The sequence below is a fragment of the Lissotriton vulgaris genome, chromosome 2_1 (genome assembly GCF_964263255.1).
Source record: "Lissotriton vulgaris chromosome 2_1, aLisVul1.2, whole genome shotgun sequence".
Classification (NCBI taxonomy): domain Eukaryota; kingdom Metazoa; phylum Chordata; class Amphibia; order Caudata; family Salamandridae; genus Lissotriton; species Lissotriton vulgaris.
In genome coordinates this window covers 1,143,065,179-1,143,085,911 of record NC_141687.1, presented here as the reverse complement: position 1 = coordinate 1,143,085,911, position 20,733 = coordinate 1,143,065,179, and positions in this window count along the sequence as shown.

Genomic DNA, 20,733 nt, shown 5'->3' with positions numbered 1-20,733 from the left:
GCGTATAGAGGGTGATAAGACTAGGAAAATTAAGGGTCTATTTTGGGATAAGCTCTCAAAAGGCTATGATATTCTGTTAGCTGAAAAAGATTGGCCCCCAGAGTTTGTCAGGGAGTGCCCTCGTGGCGAAGAAGTGATTATGCCTGCCTTCTCGAATCACATTCCGATTCACAAAAAATATACATATGCAAGGAAATGGGCAGTAGCCCAGGCACCTGCATTATATAAAAATCATGTAGGATGGGATGAGGACTCACCTCCTCACAAAATCCAATTAAAAAGTGAACCAACTGCCCAACGGCAGTATCCCATAAAGCAAGAAGCTAAAAAACAAGTCAGGGAGATCTTAGATCAACTTGAGTACCAGGGGGTGATTGAAACATGCACCTCTCAAATGAACAATCCTTTGTTTCCTGTCTCCAAGCCAGACAATTCATATCGTCTAGTTTTGGACTACAGACATCTTAATACATGTTGCAAAACTTTTGCAGTACAAAACTCGCATAGTGCAGCTATGGAACTCTTTACCACTGGCCCTGCGGGGAGCCACCAGCCTACTGGCTTTTAGGAAAGGCCTTAAAACTTGGCTGTTCACTCAGTAGCCGGTCTTCCGTGAATCTCTGGCCCACTCTTCTGTTAGTTTTTTTATCTGGTGTTATGTTTGTATGCTGCAGTTTTGTCTCTTTCTCCAATAAAGCGCCGGGACACTCTTTTTGAGTAGCCGCGCGCTATAGAAATAAACAAATAACATAACATAACATAACATAACAGCCCTAATGAATAACATAGTTAGGAAAAAATATAAAACGACATTAGACATTTCTAATGGTTTCTTTTGTCAAAACATTGCACCAGAAAGCAGATATTTGACCGCTTTCTCTGCATTTGGGTCACAGAAAAAATTCTGTCGACTCCCACAGGGGTTCAAGAACAGCCCAGGACTATTCTCAGCTAGGGTAACAGAGTTACTACAAATCTATGATGATGAAGCATTATCTTACGTAGATGATATTTATCTCACCGACGACGACTTGGATACTCACTTGAAAAGAGTGAACACCATTATACTTGGGTTCACAGCAGAGGGTTACAAATTCAACTTTAAAAAGTCCCGAATTGCCCATCTGACAGTACTATTTTTAGGGTACGAGTTATCAAGTGAAGGGAAAAGCCTAGTGGACAACTTCTTAGAGAAGTGCGCTGTACTCCAAGCTCCAAAAACGCTGAAGAATTTACAATCCATACTAGGTTTTCTGAATTTCGGGAGAACTTACATTCTAAATTACGCAGAGAGGGTTAAACCTCTCTACGAACTAATTAAACCTGATTTTAAACAAATCAATTGGACTCAAAAACACACAGAAATTTTGAGATCGCTGCAAACAGACATGTTAGCAAAAACAAAATTAGATACGCGTGACAACACGATCGATCTTGTAATTCGAGTCATCCCAGGAAGATGCGGATTCACGTACCTGACCTCTAATGAGGGAGAAAAGGTACCTATTTCAATCAAATCTCACTTGTACACACAAGCAGAAAAAGCATTCAGTCCCACAGAAAGAACTGTGAAAGCAGTGCAAATCGCATTAGCAAATGAACGAGAACTAGCACACGGCAAACGGATTAATATCCTTACAGCGGAATCCGCCTTCGAGGCGCTATTCAGCCCAGTAAACCTGCCTACAGTGTCACTGGATCCGATATGGATACAGTGCATAGATTCTCTAGGAGCGGAAGATGTGAAATACTATTTCGCCCCGCAATTTGAAGAACTGAATGATTTAGAATATGAAGAAGAATATCCTCTGCCAATCGAAATTCTGCCTCTCCCACAATACGCCTGTATAATCTATACAGATAGCTTTGTACAGCATTTCAACGTAGAGAGCAAATCCTACAATGCAGCGTGTGCGATCATTAAAGGTCATTGGCTGTGCGGTAAATTCAGACCGAAAGTAACAAAAACTGAATCTGTAAGAAACTGTTCGGTTCAGAGAACTGAAATCAGATCTTTAAAGATGGCGCTCGAAAATGCAGAACGTGAATTCCCGACACTTATCGTGTGCGATTCTCATTTTTGCGTCAACTCTTACAACAATAAACTGCAGAGTTGGATCGAAAACGACTACAAAGATGACACAGGTGCCACAATAAAGCATAAATTGCTCTGGGAACAGGTAGCTCTTTTACACAAAGAACTACAAAAGACTCACGTGATTCACGCACAGAGTCTTCAACGTGATGGCGTTCACGTTGCAGGGAATTCATTGGCTAATACAGCCACAGCGGAAGCAACTAAACCGGCTTCCGTAGCCACAAAAAAGCATACAGATAAATACATAGACGGGGAAACCATGCTGGCAGTAAAAACGACCGTAAAAGGCGACTGTGCAGCCCTACCCGTGAACTATCCACTCAATTATGCATACATAATCGATGCAAACTCCGTTCCTTTTGCTCGAATCCCTGGAGTGGGGGACAGAGTAATTCCAAACAGGAGCAGGAGGGGCTTCCTCTTACTGGAAGCACACATGGGATTGGGTCTGAGACACCAAACAATCAAGGTTTCTTTGAAAGAATTACAATCAGAGTACTGGTGGCCAGGAATGAGTATAGATATTCAATGTTTTGCTCAAAATTGTGAAGACTGCAACAGAGATTGCAGTAACGAACAGGCCAGTGTAGTTTCAGGATCCCTGCTAGACAGCATAAGGCGGTCTATCTGCGCAATCAAAGAAGAGAAGCGCGTCCCAGTGTACACCATTAAGACGAAAAGCACTTAAAAAATGAGGCCTCCAGCGCTCGGCTGACGCTAGAACGGTTATAAAAGATTTGCGAGTTTATATCGGCATATACGCAATTACCACATTCCATTCTGATCAGGGTCCTGCTTTCAGCTCTCAAGCCTATAAGGAGGCCATGGCTAGCATGGGAATTGGGTTGCGGTATTCTTGTCCGTCATACCCCGGAAGGGAATAGTGTGGTAGAACGAAAAAACTGGGACATAAAGCAATCTATAACAGCGAAGGTATTAGGTTCAGGCGCTGGGTGGGTCAAACATTTAATAAGTGTCCAGACTAGTCTTAACAACATGCCAAGAAATTCTCTAAAAGGTTTCAGCCCATACGAACTATTGTTCGGAATTAGAATGCGTGTTCAGGACCTCGATAGTCAGATGTCAGTGGTACAAGAAGAAACAACGCACTTTGATGTAAAGGATCGTTTGGCTGTTTTACAGGAACTGAATGAAACAAGAAAATCATTAAGCAACATAAAGTTAAAGCAACAGCCAAGTACCACTGACGAGGCACCACCAGCAACAGCCCCAGCAAGGCCTGTCTGGATTCCAAAGATTGGGGATCTAGTCAGAGAAAAGATCGCGGTGAAGAAGGAATTTGGGCCTTCTTACAGAAAAGCAGTACCTGTGATAGCAGTCACCGGAACAAGATCAGTTGTGCTACCGCCCCTTGCTGGTAAAAAGGAGAACAGAGTCGTGTCTATTGATCTGGTAAAACCACAAGCATGTGGCCTATAATCAATAGTAGGCCCAGTGGACTCCCAAGAAACAACAGAATACCCAAACTTGCAACAATCCAAGAGGTTCAAACTGAAAGACTAATCACATTCGATCAGCCTGCAGTGCACAATGAAGGACTGTGCAATAATGCCATGGAACTCGTGCCTCTTGAAACACAGATTGAAACAGTTCGTCAAGAAACAACACCAGTCTACAATGATGTGGCATCAGAAAATGCTACCGAGAGACAGATTGAAAGAACAATCCCATCAATTGACAGAACTGCCTCTGGTTATTTCATCAACTTCGACAACTTCTCTGAAGATCAAAACGACCCCGAAGTGATGCCAGAAACTAAAAAGACTTTTAAAGAAAAAGCAACGGAACTCTTTCATCAACTGAAGGAAATCTACCTAATTTCCCCTTGGCTAGAGTTCTGGTTCGGTCTAGGTGTATTTTTCCTCCTGCTTTGGCTCATCATGGTACTGTGTTTGGGAAAATTCATTGAAGGAAAATATATTACAATGGACACAGCAAGTCAGAACATCAACCTAGTCCTGAAACCACACAGATCATCCCACGTGAAGAAAAGAAAACTGTCAACAGTAAATGTCACAGCAATTCCAATACCTGGTGGGATAGTATGGGAGAAAACAGACTATGAGATCTATGGTCCGGTCGAAATCCTGAAGTATCCTCATCAACTAAAGGTTTCCTTAAGTGACTTTGTGACACCTAGTACATTCTCTGATGATTGGGACTTTAACAGTATTAATTACATGATGTCTGATTTAGTAATGTCAGCTAGATTCACAGATCATGATTATTATTATTTTTTTTTAAACCTTTATTTGGAGACAAGCAGGTACAAGTGAAGTGTACATTCAAAACATACAGTCACATTCGGCCATTACAGTGGTACGTCAGTGCCTAGAAAGCATACAAAAAATAAATAAATAAGGAGACACGAGGAAGTACAGGGCAGGGCATCAGTCAATACAAGGAGCAACAACGAAATGTGCAGGAGATATTAAAATACAATGATCCAGCATGGGCAGGCGAGCCAATAAGACAATGCAATATGAATACAGTACATTAGCGGAGAACACGTGAGCTAGAGGGGACACAAGTATGAGGAGCACTGGAAGAAGGGTGCCGCATAGGGATACAATCTGGATTCCCGATAAAATACCTGTCCGAAGGGAGACTCCCACCCCCCAATAACTCGCAGGAAAAGGAGACAGTCAGCCCCCCCCCCGATATCAGAAGAACAGCAGGTGTCGTGTAAAATCCCAGCCCATCACGTTGTCATCAGCCTATCCCCTCACGGTCCTCAAGTTCAGAATCAGAGTCCCGCGCAGCCCTGGTCAGGAGGTACACCTGGAGCGGACTCCAAAAATCCTTTGGTCTGCATCGAACAGGCATCAAGTCAGAATAGACATTATACTGATCCTGACAGTAAATGAGGTCAGTCACCCAGTCTTGAAAGCGCGGCACCCTACCACGACCCCAGCAACAAGCAACCCTACGCTTAGCCAACAACAGGGCCACGTCAACAAATCTACGGTGAGAGGCAGGTACGTCCTTAGAGAAGCCAAGTAACATCACTAAGGGGTCGAACGCCACCCCATCCTCCGCCATAACCTGCAGGGCTTCGTGAACCTGAGTCCAATATTCCAAAACCCCCGCACAGCTCCAAGCCAAATGCAAAAAGTCAGCGCCTTCCGCTCGACACCTAGCACACCTGTCATCCTCCACCAAATGAAACCGCAGTTTCCTCGCCGGGGTATAGTAGTACCTCTGAACAAACTTGTAATGGATAATTTTAAGGCGACAACTAGAAGAGACATTGGCCGTGAGCCCGCAACAATATTTCCACTGCTCGTCTGTAATAGGAGCACCCAATTCGGCAACCCACTGCTCGCGCACCCGATTGGTTGGGACCGATCGCTGTCGGCGAGTAGCCCCGTATAACTTCGACACCAGGTGTCGCCCATCTGAAACCAGCAGCACATGGAGGGGTAGGGTTACCCCAGGCTCCGAAGGGTAGTCCGGTAGCAGAGCACGCATGCCCTGCCGCAGGCGGACAAAGTAGAACAGGTCTAGAGGAGAGCAAGCAGCCAAACCGAAGAAATGAGCCTGCGTACGGAAGGCACCTTCATGAAACAAGTCGCCCCACGTGAGGATACCTAGCCGCTTGCACATTCGCCGAAACCCCGTCTCCAACAACAGCGACAGATCCGGATGATAAGACAGAGGCAAGGCCGGCGAGTAGAGAAAGGAAACGTCTAGCAAATGAGCCATCCGCTTCCAAGCATCCACCGTGCATGTCACCGTCGTGCGGGGTGTTTCCACATCTGACACCTTGCCCAAAACCATCCCCTCCAGTGGAAGCGGGTGGGCGACCCAATGCTCAGCAGCAATCTGGGGCATGAACGGCGTGGGGCGCATCCAATGATAGGCATAATGCGCCTGAGCGCTGAGATAATAGAGTTCAAAATCAGGGACGTCGAAACCGCCATCAGCATAAGGCAACGTAAGGGTAGCCCAGGCCACCCGTGGCTGCTTGCCCCCCCAGAACAATCGCAGAAGCTCAGAACGAAGTCTACGAAAAAAATAAGCACCAGGATGATATGGGAGGTTTTGAAAGAGATAAAGAAAGCGGGGCAGAACCACCATCTTGATAAGAGACGCCCTGCCGGCCATGGAGAGAGGTAAAGACATCCACCTGGTGACATCATCCGCCAGTTTAGTAATGGCCACACCATAGTTGAGCCGAACCGCGTCTCCCCTATCCAAGGATACAACAATACCGAGATATCGCAACTCCGAGTCACACCATTCCAGAGGGTAGTCAAGGGGAAACCTGGCCACCGCAGCTGTGAGGGGGAAAAATTGAGATTTCCGCCAGTTGATATGAACCCCGGAGACACCTCCAAAAGCGACCAGCTCCCGCAGGAGCGAATTAAGGTTGTTCTCAGGGTCCTTGACATAGAGTGTGACATCATCGGCGTATAAAGAAATGCCGACCTGCCGCTGAAGACAATTAAAGGCACTCTGCTGATGAAACTGACGTATCCTACAGGCTAGCGGCTCAATGGCGATAGCAAACAAGAGGGGTGAGAGGGGGCAACCCTGTCGGGTCCCTCTCGTGAGAGGGAACGAGGGGGACAGCACCCCATTCACTACTACCCTCGCCATCGGATCAGTATATAAAAGCTTAACCCAAGAGATGAATATCCTGGGGAAACCCATCCGACAAAGAACATCAATAAGGTAGCCCCACTCGACAGAGTCAAACGCCTTAGTGGCATCAAGAAAGATAGCGGCAACCGGGACAGTGGGATCGATGGTCGACACAAGCGAAAACAAAGTGCGAAGATTGTGAGAGGTGGCGCGGCCGGGCACAAATCCCGACTGATCAGGCAACACGATAACGGGCATGAGTTCGGCTAATCTCACCGCCAAGACCTTCGCGAGAATTTTAACATCGCAGTTGAGCAATGAGAGGGGCCTGTAGGAGCCCACATCCAGTGGATCCTTACCCGGCTTGAGCAGCGACGTGATGGCGACCTCCCGCATGGAGCCCGGTAGGCGTCCCTCCTCCAGAGACTCCTCAAACACCTCACGGAGCACAGGGGCCATGATGTCAACATAACACTTATAAAATTCAGCAGGAAGGCCATCCAGCCCGGGGGCCTTCCCATTAGAAAGAGACATGATGGCATTCCTGACCTCCTCCACCTCCAGGGGCCTGCCTAAGAACTCCCGATGACCATCCGATAGCCAACAAAGCGCCAACTCATCGAGGAAGCCACCGTATCGAGTCTCACCCGTCTGCTGTGTCGTGTAAAGGTGTGCATAGTGATCAATAAAAGTGCGCTGAATCTCCAAAGTGTCTCGACAGCAAGTGCCATCCGGAGACACCAATTCCAACACGTCCGACCCATGCCTAGGATGTCTAGTAAGGGCAGCGAGGACCTTACCGGGCCGCTCCCCTTCGCAGTATCGCCTCGCCGTCCAGTATTTCCCCCTGTGCTTAGCCTCTCGAGCAGCCTCCTCCTCATACTCGGAGAGCTTAGTGCGGAACTGTGCCAAAAGAGCGGGGTCCGAAGTCACCTGCATCCTGCGCTCCAAGTCTCGCAAGTCAGCCTCCAACCTCTCGAGGGTCCGAACAATCAGACGGAGTACTCCACAACTTTTAGAAATAGTGACACCCCGGATCGTAACCTTGAATGCCTCCCAAATGACCTCAATGCTCTCCACAGAGCCCTTATTTCTAGGGAAGAACGCCTCCACCTCCGCACCGAGTTCCTCCTTGAACACCGGGTCAAGCAAAGCAGTCGGAAACAAACGCCAAGGCGGGCGCGGCCTGTGTAACCCGGGGACGGACAAATCAACCTTCACCGGACAGTGATCTGAATACGTCCGAGCCAAATGTGTGGCCCCCCTTAGGCCAGCCATCAACCCTCTAGAGAGAAATACATAGTCCAGTCTTGCCCATGAGCGAGCATGTGTGGTGTAATGAGTGCCCTCCCTAGTGGCAGGGTGGGTGTACCTCCAGCTGTCAACCATCCCAGCCTCCTCCACTATCCCCCGCAGCACATCCCTAGCCTGTACATTGTACTGAGGGCTACCCTCCGATCTGTCCAACTGGGCCTGAAAGGCAAAATTAAAATCACCCCCCCACACAATGTGAGTAGCATCCACAGCAAGAACATGACCCCACAGAGTGACAAAAAAGATTGGCGTATCAACATTGGGAGCATAGCAATTAACAAACAGTATAGTGTTCTGCCCAAGCCGTCCCCACAGCAGCACATAGCGCCCCTCAGGGTCCCCCATAGAGCCAAGTTCCTGAAATGCAAGCGACCTCTTAACAAGGGTGACAACCCCACGAGCATAAGAAGAATATGAAGCAAACCCCCTGGCCGCAGCCCACCTTCCGCCGAAAGTGGGGGAGGGAGCGGGGCGCAGATGCGTCTCCTGGAGAAAAGCAACATGAATAGCATGCCTGTCCAAATACTGTATCACACTGCGACACTTCCTGGCATCATTAAGGCCCCGTACATTCCAGGACAATATCGAGATCTGATCTACAACAGCAGTCGACATCACATAAAGTAAGGGCCCCTCAGGACCCTATAACCAAATACAGGGCATCCAACTACCAGCAACAGCCAACGATAGGTCCACGCCCCAGGGCACGGGCAGACCTCCACATACACTCCATACATTTCCCAGTCATCTCCAAAACAACCAAACAAGAACACAACAACTCCCCCCCAACCGACCCATCCACGCAGCAAGCACTCAGGACAGACTACGCGCCACGCGCCGCCAAGCCATTCCACACGGCCCACATCTCGCACACGTGCTACGCTCGCAGAGTGCGCCCCGGCACGTGGCAGCCTAAAATGGCGGCCGGCGCACTCGGGCCCAAAATGGACGGGAGCACGGATCCCAGAACCCGTCCCGTAAAATAGGAAAGTGGAACAGCCCGGATAGCGGGCGCCACGGCAGTTCCGTGCACTCAAACAACAGTAGCAGCTACCAAAGCGAACCAAAAGTCCCAGGCAAACAGACATGGACAGCTTCAACCCCCCCCCATCCACCCACCTGACACCACCCCAACTATCAGGCCACTTACACCCCCCCCCCCATCCCCCAACACACATCCAGTCAACCAACATAGGACTAGAATCCAAACAAAAGGTAAACATGGGGCACACCCTCCGGGGAACCTTCCAGAGGTGCACGACGCCACTCCCTCACGCCACGCCAGTGTCCGCGCCAACGAGTATCAGGCGGCCCCAGGCGCAGCGCGGGGGGTGGGTGCCCAGAGCGCGACATCCCATAACACCATCCTGCGGTGCCATCCCAACCCCACAAAAACAGCAAAACGCACTCACTCATCACAATACAGACACAACCCACGCATCAGCAAAAAAAATCAAAAACGGACAATAGCTAGACCGCAAATACTGAGAAGGAAGCCAGCAGGTCTCAATACAAAAGTTACATGTCCACAATACTACAAAAACCGGGAAGAAGATAGACAAAGTCCAAAGTCACCAGAATCAGGCGACCTCCTCCTCAGCAGCCGAATGTTCACCCTCCGGATCTCGATCGTCACCACGATCCGCAGCAGCGCGCTCGCGCTGGAGGCGCTTCGCAAAGTCCTCAGCATGCTGTGGGTTGGTGAAAAAATGTTGTTTAGCCTGATGCGTCACTCTAAGTTTAGCCGGATAAAGCAAGGCGTAGCCCACTTGAAGGTCCCGAAGCTTCCTTTTCACCCCCAAGAACTTCCGACGCTGGTCCTGCACCATCGGTGTGAAGTCGGGGTACATGGTGAAAGACACCCCTTCGAAGGAGAGAGCCCTGTTAGTGCGGGCAGCCTGAAGAGCAGCGTCCCGATCACGATAATTCAAGAGGCGCGCAATGATGGGACGCGGTGCAGCCCCAGAGGCCGGACGAGGTCCCAACGTCCGATGGGCTCTCTCGACGATGAACTGGGACGAGAAAACTTCCGTCCCAATGGCGCCCACCAGTAGCCTCTCCACATAAGTCTCCATTTTGCCCACATTCGTGGACTCCGGTACACCTACAATGCGCACGTTGTTGCGCCTACTCCTCGCCTCCAACTCCTCGGTCTTGGCGGCAATGACACGCAAGATATTGTCCATTCTCGCCAGTTGGGTGGTATGGGTGGCCGCCGTGTCATCATGGTCCGAAATGCGCTGTTCTGCCGCCGTCAAGCGCTCCTCATGCACGTCCAATTTCTGAACGACCGCATCCATGCGCGACGATATCTTGTCCACTTTGTCCACTATAGTGGCGAACCCCTGCCTCATCTCCTGCATCATTTGGGCGAAGTCCGGTGGAGGTGGTTGCGGGACACTCTCAGCGACATTCGGGGGGGGGACCGCGAAGTCCCAGCTTCCTGGAGCGAACGCGCCCCACGCCTGGCCCCTCCAGAGTCAAAGGACAATTTGGACTGTTTAGTGTCCGGCTTCCCCATAACGGTGGTACAGTAGGGGAACGAGGCAAATGGGAGTCAGGATACAGGTCGGACAAGGGACCCGGCCAAGCAGAAAGCAGCTCGAATCGTGGGGGCACGAGCAGGCCAGCACGCCCCGCCACTCCCACCGATGAGTAAAGGCCGTCGTCGTTCCCAGCCCAAGGGGGCAAACCCTCAGAATCCAAGTATTAAATCCGTTGCACCTCCGAGGGCGATGGTATCTGGACAGGCAGATGGGAGAGCCGAGAGATAAGTCCGACAACAAGGGAGAGCCAAGCGTCTCGCCCGGCCAGCGACCGGGCCTGACGGAGAAGGGCGGAGCTAGGCCTACACCCCACGTGCAGAGCCCCGGACTGGCATGAACAGTGACGCCGGGCAAGAGGGCATCAGACTTCCAGAGCGCGAGTCGGAGAAACTTGGGACCCTCGTAACTTCGGCCAGCAACCTTCGAATGGCTCAGGAGTTGGACCGTGGGTGGACAGCCGATATCCCAACCGAACCGTGGGGTCAGTTCAGGGCGCAGCGATGGTAATCAGGATACCTAGGCGGATAATAGCTCCGGGCAGCGGGAGCCTCACGACAGTGCGGCCATTCCGCAGTGCGCCCTCTAGCGCCCCCCCCAGATCATGATTATTTACAAGGTTCATCTAGTTATGAGCAGTTATTCTGTTACACCCACTATGGGGATCATTACTTGCATAAATCTGCACAGCCTAGAAATGTTTTTATGTATAATCAATGGGAACATTGTTCTACACCACCTAAAAGCAGTTCTAAAGCATTTTTTGAGAAATTCAAATACTTCTCAGGGTTTAACACCAGTGATGCAGAAACATTTTATTACAAACTGTTAGATAAAACAGGAATGAAAACAATGCTGACAAATTCTAAATTGATATATTCAGAAGCATTTTATGACAAAATGATGACATTTGGTTTTGATTATTGGAAAAATAATATTGAAACGAAAACAATTTGGGGTACAAAAGATTGGCAGGTGCAAGGCATTGAAGCACTATTTAGAACCTGCATGATACCAGAACAAATGTTATTTTTAAATGACACAATACACCAAACATCTTGTCTTGGCCTAGCTAAGATCAAAGACCTTAAAACACCGTCTATACCAAAGCCAATACCTGAAAATACAACCACAGATATTGAGTTAGACGTGTCACAAATTTTACATTTCAACAGAACACATCCTGATTGGAAAAAGTGGTTAATCTGGCCTACAGACACAAATAGCTGTCAAGATAGATTCCTGAATAAGACGCAGGGGTTAAAAATGACCAGATTAGACTCGAGATATTCCCAGAGACAACATCCAGGGATTATAACAACATACAGTGTAGGGAAACTCTGCCTTGAATGGCTAACTTCGTCCACACTGGCTGAAATTAAGCAACACTTGTCTTTACTAAAAGATGGTGCTGATTTGCGCGATTTCATTCTTGAACCACGTAAACTGCGTCAAAAGCGTTTCATAGCGACCAGTATCTATGCTGCTTATAACGAGGCTTGGAAAGTAAAGCAAATTGAAACTGCTGAAAAAATACGAGAAATTGATCGTATTAATTTGGAGAAATCACTTTCTGTGGTAGACAATGGGTTAATGACTCTGTCTTCCAGAATATATTCGTTGGACAATATTGTATCCTCTGCCTTTGATGTGATAGACAGAGATTTGCTTATGTTACAACATGGCCAGTCTCAATTACGCTCTATTATTATAGAATTAGGCTGGACGCTGCAAAATCTTCGTTCAGGCTATGTGCCTTGGCGTTTAAACAACACAACGTCATTATTTTCTAGTTTTAACCTTACTAATAAACAGATCAGTTTGGCACAGAAAGGAGCAGACTATGCAATCCTGAGCATCGAAAAACTCGAGAGATTACCATTGACAATGTCAGAGAGTCCTGTCATTGAATGGATAATACACGGAATTATCACAATTCCGATAACAACTTTCCGATTTAAAAAGTGCCTTGAGTACATACCTGCTGGCCAATATGAACAATTGGGTAAAGGATATGTAAAATCTGAATGGAAATTACCATACACTCATTCTTGCTATAGTGACAGCGACAAAAATGTATTTCTTAGTGGTGAGAACTGTAAACATTCACTAAGCGGTATACTTTTGTGTCAGGGTATTAATTTACATGGAGCATGTGATGGAAATTCAAACAACCTTTCATGCCACCAGCTAGTCACACCTGCAACTCAGATAGAGCCCTTCTTTATGCAACTCGCGAACGGGAGTTACATTCTTAGAACGGATCACAGATGTTGTGGCCTCGTGCCAGGGAAAAGTTATCTAGTAGAAGTAACATCCATGGTTAAATGCTGTATGCAAGCATTGTTTCCGAGTGGGCCTGCAGACACAGTGACTCCCATCTGGCCTCGTCTGAATCTCTATTCTATACGAATTGATACATTAAGCAAAATGAAATCTGTACTTTTACAGACAACAGTGCCTATAACGTCATCTAAAGAGACGTATGATCTTCTAGTTGCAAGGACAGCTACTGAAGTTCATGACCTTTTATCAACAAATTGCCCCGTGCATTTCGTAGAAATGTTCAGCCAACTCCTTAACATGTCTAGTGCAACAAGCATCCCAGGCATATTTAAGACAGTCTTTACGGGACTGCTAACACCCTTCCAGGCAATTTTGGGAATCGTTCCTAATTTTGTACACTGTTTTTGGCGGCATACCATTATTTTTGGGACTTGTAGCAGGGATTCTATTTTTGACCCTCCTGCTTCGTTATGGCAAGCCTCGGCTCAGACATAGCTCCCATTGGAATGGAAGAGACAATCCTAGCAATGCGCTACCGAGACAGGATAACTAACGTCCTTGGATTGGCCAGGCTGAGAGATCTAAACATGACCTGGTTCCTTTCATTCAGACCGATATGGCAAAATTGCATTTTACCTGTGCTACGGTGTATGCTTTGCGGCGATGAATGCGTGTTGGACATCTGTCTTTCACTTCCATAAGCAGTACCAATGGACGTCGATACTTTGCTCAGTCCAATAACGGCTCACGCATTGTGCTGTCCCCAGCGGCTACCAATCCTGATGACGGCATTCGTGGAGACTCCTGTGCTACAGCCAAGTGGTAACAGTGGAGCGAGTGACAAAAGCAACATCATCCAGGTACAACGTTCTGTGAGCATTGCTGGTCCCGACTATGATGACAGCAATCATTCTCACACCTGCCAAGTTACAGCGCTATCTAATTTGGTTGAACTATCACCTGAATTTGTAGACCAATTCTTTGAGAGCCTGTCTGATACGATGTTCTCACCCGTACAGAAACAATAACTTTTAGAAGCTTTTCCGACACACAGCGTTCCCATGAACTCTGAATTCGGCCTTCAGTTTTGATCAACAAAAACTGCAAAAAACTTTGGAACTCTATTTTTCCCCGTTCAAGCAATAATTCTTTGAATTGGACATTTTTAATATTGACCTTTTTTTGGCACGAACAATTCTTTGCTTAACGTAAAAACTATTCTTAGAGAACCGAAGCTTCACACTTCTATTTCTAAACACATCTAGAGACATAACAATATTACACCAGCCTCTGGCACATGTTATTACAATGCATTTATATGTGATGATTTATCTTGCCTTTCTTCTGTCAGAGATACTTCATGTGTAATTCTTTATGCATAATCGTTCATTGATTTCATATGCAATAATTTTTGAATGATTTCTATGCTTCAAAAAAACGTACAGTACCTAAATTTCATGTATTTCAAGTACACCTATTTCAAATGCATTTATGTATTTTGGGGTGGGCAATATGACACATGCATCTAATTGCTTTAGTTTTAGTAATTTGATGGACATGAAAACGTGGAGTGGGTGTTGCGTGTTTATCTAGGTTCCTGATCGATACTGTGACCTTATGCCCCTATTCGGCTATAAATCCATTTATTCCCTATATTGGCATAACCGTTCAAGTGCGATTTTCAGAAAAGTCATCTCTGGCCTCACACGAACAGAGCCACATTCCAGCATAGTTCTCTCTGCCACTTCCTTTGCGACCAATTAGTGCAATGACAGAGCAGAAGTCACTATCTGATATTCCTAGATTAACACTCCGAGTTCTTCAACAAGATAAAAACTCAGCAAACCTGGAAATCCCCGCTTGCTGTGTTTTGATTAGTAATGGAACTCTAATGAGCAACTATCACTTCCTAGTGACATCTTTAATTGACGTCTAATGTCCAGCAAACTTGCGTCAAACCCGGCACCTGTCAGGTATAAATATTACCAACGTTGCCTTAAGCAATGAGCTACTGTTGCTGATGCTAGCTGCCTGCAAGACCCCGTGTTGGTGAAGCTAGCACCCTGTCGCTGCAGCCTGCTGTCCCTTGGTGGTGAAGCTACTGATACCATTATCGCTGCTACAGCGCGAACGATGGTGCAGTACGCTTAGGAGCTGAACAGCCGTCCCTCTGCGAAGACATCCAGCAGATTCCAGCTGCCCGCGGACGCTGTCCCCCCTCCTTCCTCGACGCGCTGAAGAAGCCGCTGCCTTTCTCCTGCAGAGAAATCCAGCTCCGGCGTTTCCGGTCTACCCTCGCGGGTGACTGGGATATCGAGAGTGACCCCTGAAGGAGATACCAAACCTCCATCATTCTATTCAGAGGTATGGTGTTGACTAAACCCTTAGACGAGAATTCTTGAAACAAACCTTGGCAAAACCAACTTAACTTAAAGCTTCTTACTTACTCCCCTTCCACGTATTAGGCTTAGGTCAGGCACACTGGGGTAGGCTTAGTTAGAAGCACCAGTTGAGTATGTTAGCCTAATGTATATATGACTGAATATATGTTTTATTACTTTTAAACCATTGTATGGCTAAGAAACCATATCAATGCTTTTACAGTTCTATTTCGCAATACTTATCTTACTGTACGTACTTTTTATAATAACAGGTCTTGCAATTGTGGCAATACATTTCTCTTGTACGAGAAGAAAGACTGTTCAATAAATGTTAACCCTTTATTGACAAACGCCCGTCTCTCTATTCTCTACATCTCGTGAAAGTAAACTGCACTAGACTGACTGAGTGAAATACATGTCTATTGTTTCACACGACCCTAGAGATTGACTCTTGATCTGAGGAGCAAAGTTGCCATGTTGCACGGTTGTTGGAAAGCTGAATCCCTTCTTGTCTGTGCCAAGGAAGCTGATCACTTCCCATGCAGAGAAGAAAGTTTCCAGTGACCTCTGAGCTAGTTGGTAACACAACCCAATTAAGTTTAGCATAGTCAGTGGAGGCCTGGAATATCCGCAGTTCCACGTCGATACTACTGTTTATGTTATTCCAATGCACAGGGCCTAGTGGGAAACTAGGAACTACACTACATCTCTAACAACAAAGTTACTTTATACTTGGAAATTGATCTCCCCAAAGATATGTTTTAAGAGAGATGTATAAAAATAGCAAAGACATGGGTGTTTATACAAATAATCAATTTTATCTTAGAATGTCATCAAGGGTACTTGAAAATAATACATACAATGAAACAAGAAGGCACCAATCTGATATTTCAACCTTCAGGGCTGCAATTGAAAAACACTTTTTCACAATCTCAGTAAAAAATACAAATTTGGGAAAGAAGTGTATAAGTCGACGTTTGGGTCTCTAGGCTTTCGTCGATGAGACCATCTTCAGGACTGAAATGTATTGAGAACAGTTGACCCCTGAATTCTGTAGTAGGAAAATATATCATATGTATCAGCCGCAACATTTTGGCCGTGACTTGAGACCTGTAGCCGATAAATCTTAATCTTAAAGACGCATGCCTGTAAAATGTTTGGCGGACTGGCTCGGACTGATAAGCGAGCTCCGTCTAATAAGCGAGCGGTGTAGCTTCTAAAGCGTATGTTCACACTGTGCCGCTTAAGAGTCTGTAGTCTCCTTTTATGGAAATCAACCGAGGGACACTCGTTTCCGCATTGGTTGCGGAAACGAGTGTCCCCCGAAGGCATACATACCCGTTCATTTACTTTGACCCAGCCCTCAAGGGTAGATTGAGTTGCCCATTACACTTACCATATTGTAGTTAGGTCCCTTTTCTAGCTGCCTGTCTTGGAGGGTGAGAGTTGGCTGTGTCTAAATAAGTGCTGAGATCTCTCGAAAGAAGATTAAAAAAAACTGGCACCAAGATGCAGCCCTGCTTCAGGCCTCTCTTTATTTGGATTTAATCTGTCAAGCCTTTGTTTCGTCCAAGTTTGACCTGGGCCCAGTACTTGGTACATAAAATCTGAATTGCATGTCATAAATTTGTGAAAATATCACAGTTAATCAGCTTTTTCTATAAGAGATTTGGTTGACGTGATTGAAAGCTTTGGAGAAATCCACAAAGCATGTATATAAATGTTGTTGTTTTTTTACACACATTTGTCCGTGATCATTGTGAGTGCTACCAAGTTGTTTGCAGGACGTGAATTTGGTCTAAACCATGTCTGGTTGAATGAAATTAGATTTTTTCTTTCAGACCATTCTTCCAGATCAGGCAATATAAGGCCTGCAAAATGTTAAAAATCGGTGTCCAGGAGAGCAATCATACGAAAGCTATCTGGAGTAGAGTATGGGCCTTTCTTGTACAGTAGCTGAAAGATGGAATCACGCCATGCATCAGGGATTGCTTGTGTGGCTAGACAGAAGTTAAACAAAGTATTGAGGCAACTGCTCCTAAACTCCCGAACTTCTTTATATATGGCCCCGGGAAGGCCATTTGGGCCAGGCGCACCATTGCCTCAGCTTTTTCTCAATTCATTTTATGATTTCTCTTTGAGTCAGTGTGAGAGGTGATTCACATCGAATATTAGTGATGTTTGGTACGTGCACATCTTGTGTGTCATATAGTAAGTTTCACAATTCCCTAAGCTTTATGTGTACCTGGGGACCTGCTTGGGAATTGATGGATTTAATTTCCTTATTCAGTGCCCTTCTTTGTTGCTAAGGATATTTTGTCCCAGGTTTGGTTCTTTGGTCATTGCGTGAATGTCAATGTACTATTTGTGATTTAAGTTCATCTTGCTCAAGGCCAGTGGTGGCTGGTAACATTTCAAAGTGGTGAGGTGTAAACTTTGTGTTGGATTATACCGTGGCGAGCGAGCGAGCTCAGCGAGCAAGCCTGAACAACTTAAGGGGTGCTCAGGGGGCTTTTCCCCCAGTAGAATTAGTTTTTAAAAGAGTGGGTAAATGGTGCATTTTCAAGCAAATTTGAGAAGCAAGAAGGATAATAAGGCAATTGTGAAAGTGGAGTTATTACATTAATAACGGGATGATATATAACAACATATGTAGCTGCTTATTCAGTATAGGCCCTGCCAGTGCCATGCACCTCTGAGCAATATACACACTGTGTGCCAGCAGGGCCTAGCGTCTATTGTTATGCTTTTGAAGCTACGCCCAGTGCTGGCACTGAGTGTGTATGCTTTTCAGAGGTGTGTCACACGTGGCAGGGCCTGTAGCTTCAGAGTGAGAAAAATGTTCTGCACCAGTCTGCATTCTCGGTCTATAAACACTAACACTCTTTGAAATGCAGAGACACTCTGCACTTCAAAGAGTGTTAGTGTTTATAGAGTGGGAATGCGACCCAAGGGTAATTCAGAACTGCTTTTGATGAAGGTGCACGTTTGCTACGTGCGAAGGTGCAACTGTTTTTTAATTGTTCCAATTGCCTCTGACGGTCAGAGGAGGCAATCAGAACAATTGAAGGACAGTCCCACAAAGCAAATGGGTGCCTTCAATAAAAACAGTTCTGATAGTTATCGGCCACAGATGTCCCACAGTCATAAATGAGGCATATGTGAAGAAATGCCCCGCCTCTTCCCTCCTGCCTCTTGTGTCCGGACTGGAGCCCACCAGGCCAAGATTGGGTCTTTAAAGTCCCAATTGGTTGTTAAACCAGACCTTTTCCAGGTCTCATAGCTGGTTGACAACAGTTTATTCCATCTGATTTTTTTTCCAGTCGGTATCTGTATCTTGCGAGCCAATTGGTTTGTAAACCTGACACGTTGCATTATAATTTGCAAAACTGATGGACTGTTAGGAGTGGCACCTGCGTCTTGCATTAGTCCGCCTCGGTGGCTAGCCCATGGAACCTTTGCCACTGTGAATTGCCAAAGCATCCGCAATGTCCTTGTCCACCCCGGCACATGCCGGGCTTGAAACACAATGTCATGTTCCAAAAAATTGCAGCACAAATACACTCAACAACTTGAGCCCCTGTGGGTCCCTGGCCGACTGTCTATTCACGACATGTAACACTGACATGTTATCCACCTTGAAAATCACCTTTTTTTGTGCCAGATCACCTGCCCACACCATCACCACCACCACATGGGGAAACAGTTCCAAAAATGCAACGCTCCTCCCCCTGTTCTGCCACTGTGGGGGCCAAACCTCAGCGCACCACTTCCCCTGCAAATACAGCCAAAACCACCCACCCCCGCCACGTCCAAGTAGATGGTCGCGTCCTATTCCCATTCTTCCGGGGGGGGCATGGGGATACCATTAAATCGCTCCAAGAACGCCCGCCACATTCACAGGTCTTCCTTCGTACCCGTCGACAACCGCAGGTGATGGTGCGGTAGTGTTAAACCGGACAGGAACACGCCCAGACGTCTGAAAAAGGTTTGCCCCGCTCGCACCACCCAGTCTGCAAAGTTCAAGTGCCCTAAGAGAAACTGCACCTCCCATACCGTCACCTTCTGCTTGGCCAACATGGTGTCAACCAATAACAGCATGTACACTTTCTTATCTCCCGGTAAACGGGCCTCCATGGCTACCGAGTCTAGCTCTATGCCCAGAAATGACAGCACCGTGCTGGGACCTTGTGTCTTCTCTTGTGCCAGGGGCACACCCAGGTAGCCCAAGAGCTCTGTTAAACTGTCCAGGTGCTGCTGGCAGTCGGCCGACACGGGCAGTCCCACCAGGAAAAAGTCATCCAGGTAGTGCGTCACCGTCTCTTTGCCTGTGTGCCACGAAACAACCCACTGCAAGAAGGTGCTGAACCGCTCAAACAAAGCGCAAGAGATGGAACACCACATGGGCAATGCTTTGTCCATGAAGATGGACCCCTCAAACTGAGTCCCCAATAGTTGAAAATCCTCCGGGTGTACTGGGAGCAGCCAAAAAGCTGACTTGATGTCACATTTTGCCATGAGGGCGCCCGTCCTCACGGTCGAAACCAGCCACCGGGCTGTGTCCAGGGAGGAGTAAGAAACTGGGGACAGATCGGCCGCTATGTAATCATTGACCGACGCCCCCTACGGCCATGACAGTTGCTGAATTAGGAGATATTGTCTGGGCTCCCTCTTCTGCACCACTCCGATAGGGGAGATAATCATGTCCCAAAGAGGGGTCTCTCGAAAAGACCCCACCATCTGACCTTCCTGGACCGCCTTTCCCGGTTTATCCTGTACCACCGCCCGTGTGTGCTGGCAGATTAAACATTTTTGGCCCACCTGGCAGCTCTCAAACCCCAGCCAGGAACCCTCCCGAAACCCCTGCCGGAGCAGTCCCGCGTCTTCGGTCTGTTGATAAGACACCAAGAAGGATTCCAGTAAGTCCTGCTTAACTGGCGTATGAGCCTATCCCCATATTCTCTTGTCCTCCCCTGCCCCCCGATTACCGCCCCGCCGGCACGGACTGCTGTCCCTGACCGCCGCCTCCCATCCCCCAGCATTGCACCACTGGATGTCGCCCCGTGCATTTGGAGCACTCGTGACGGAACCTGCAATATTGTCTCACACAAGCGCCCTTGTTGAAATCCCAGCACCCACCCACTGAAGTTCCAACTGTGTTCCCTCCTTGCTCCACCCAGCGCGGTTGGGGCTGTTTGGAAAGGGATGGGGCGCGAACAGAAGCCCGCTGGCCGTGAATATAATTTTGCTGAACTTTGCCCCTCCATGGTTTGCTGGTAGTGGTCCGACTCTATTTCCCCCCATTTTGCCTCTGGGTCCCAAGCCATATGCGCCCAGAACTCCTCATCATAGTGCGATCAAGCGTATCCCCCGTAATGACCTGCGCCCGCCGGATCACGTCCATGTATTTGAAAAGCGCGACAGACCTGTCAGTGTACTTGTCGCAGTACACACTGGCGAAGATCAAGAACCCCGCCGACCAACTCTCGATATTCAGGGGCAC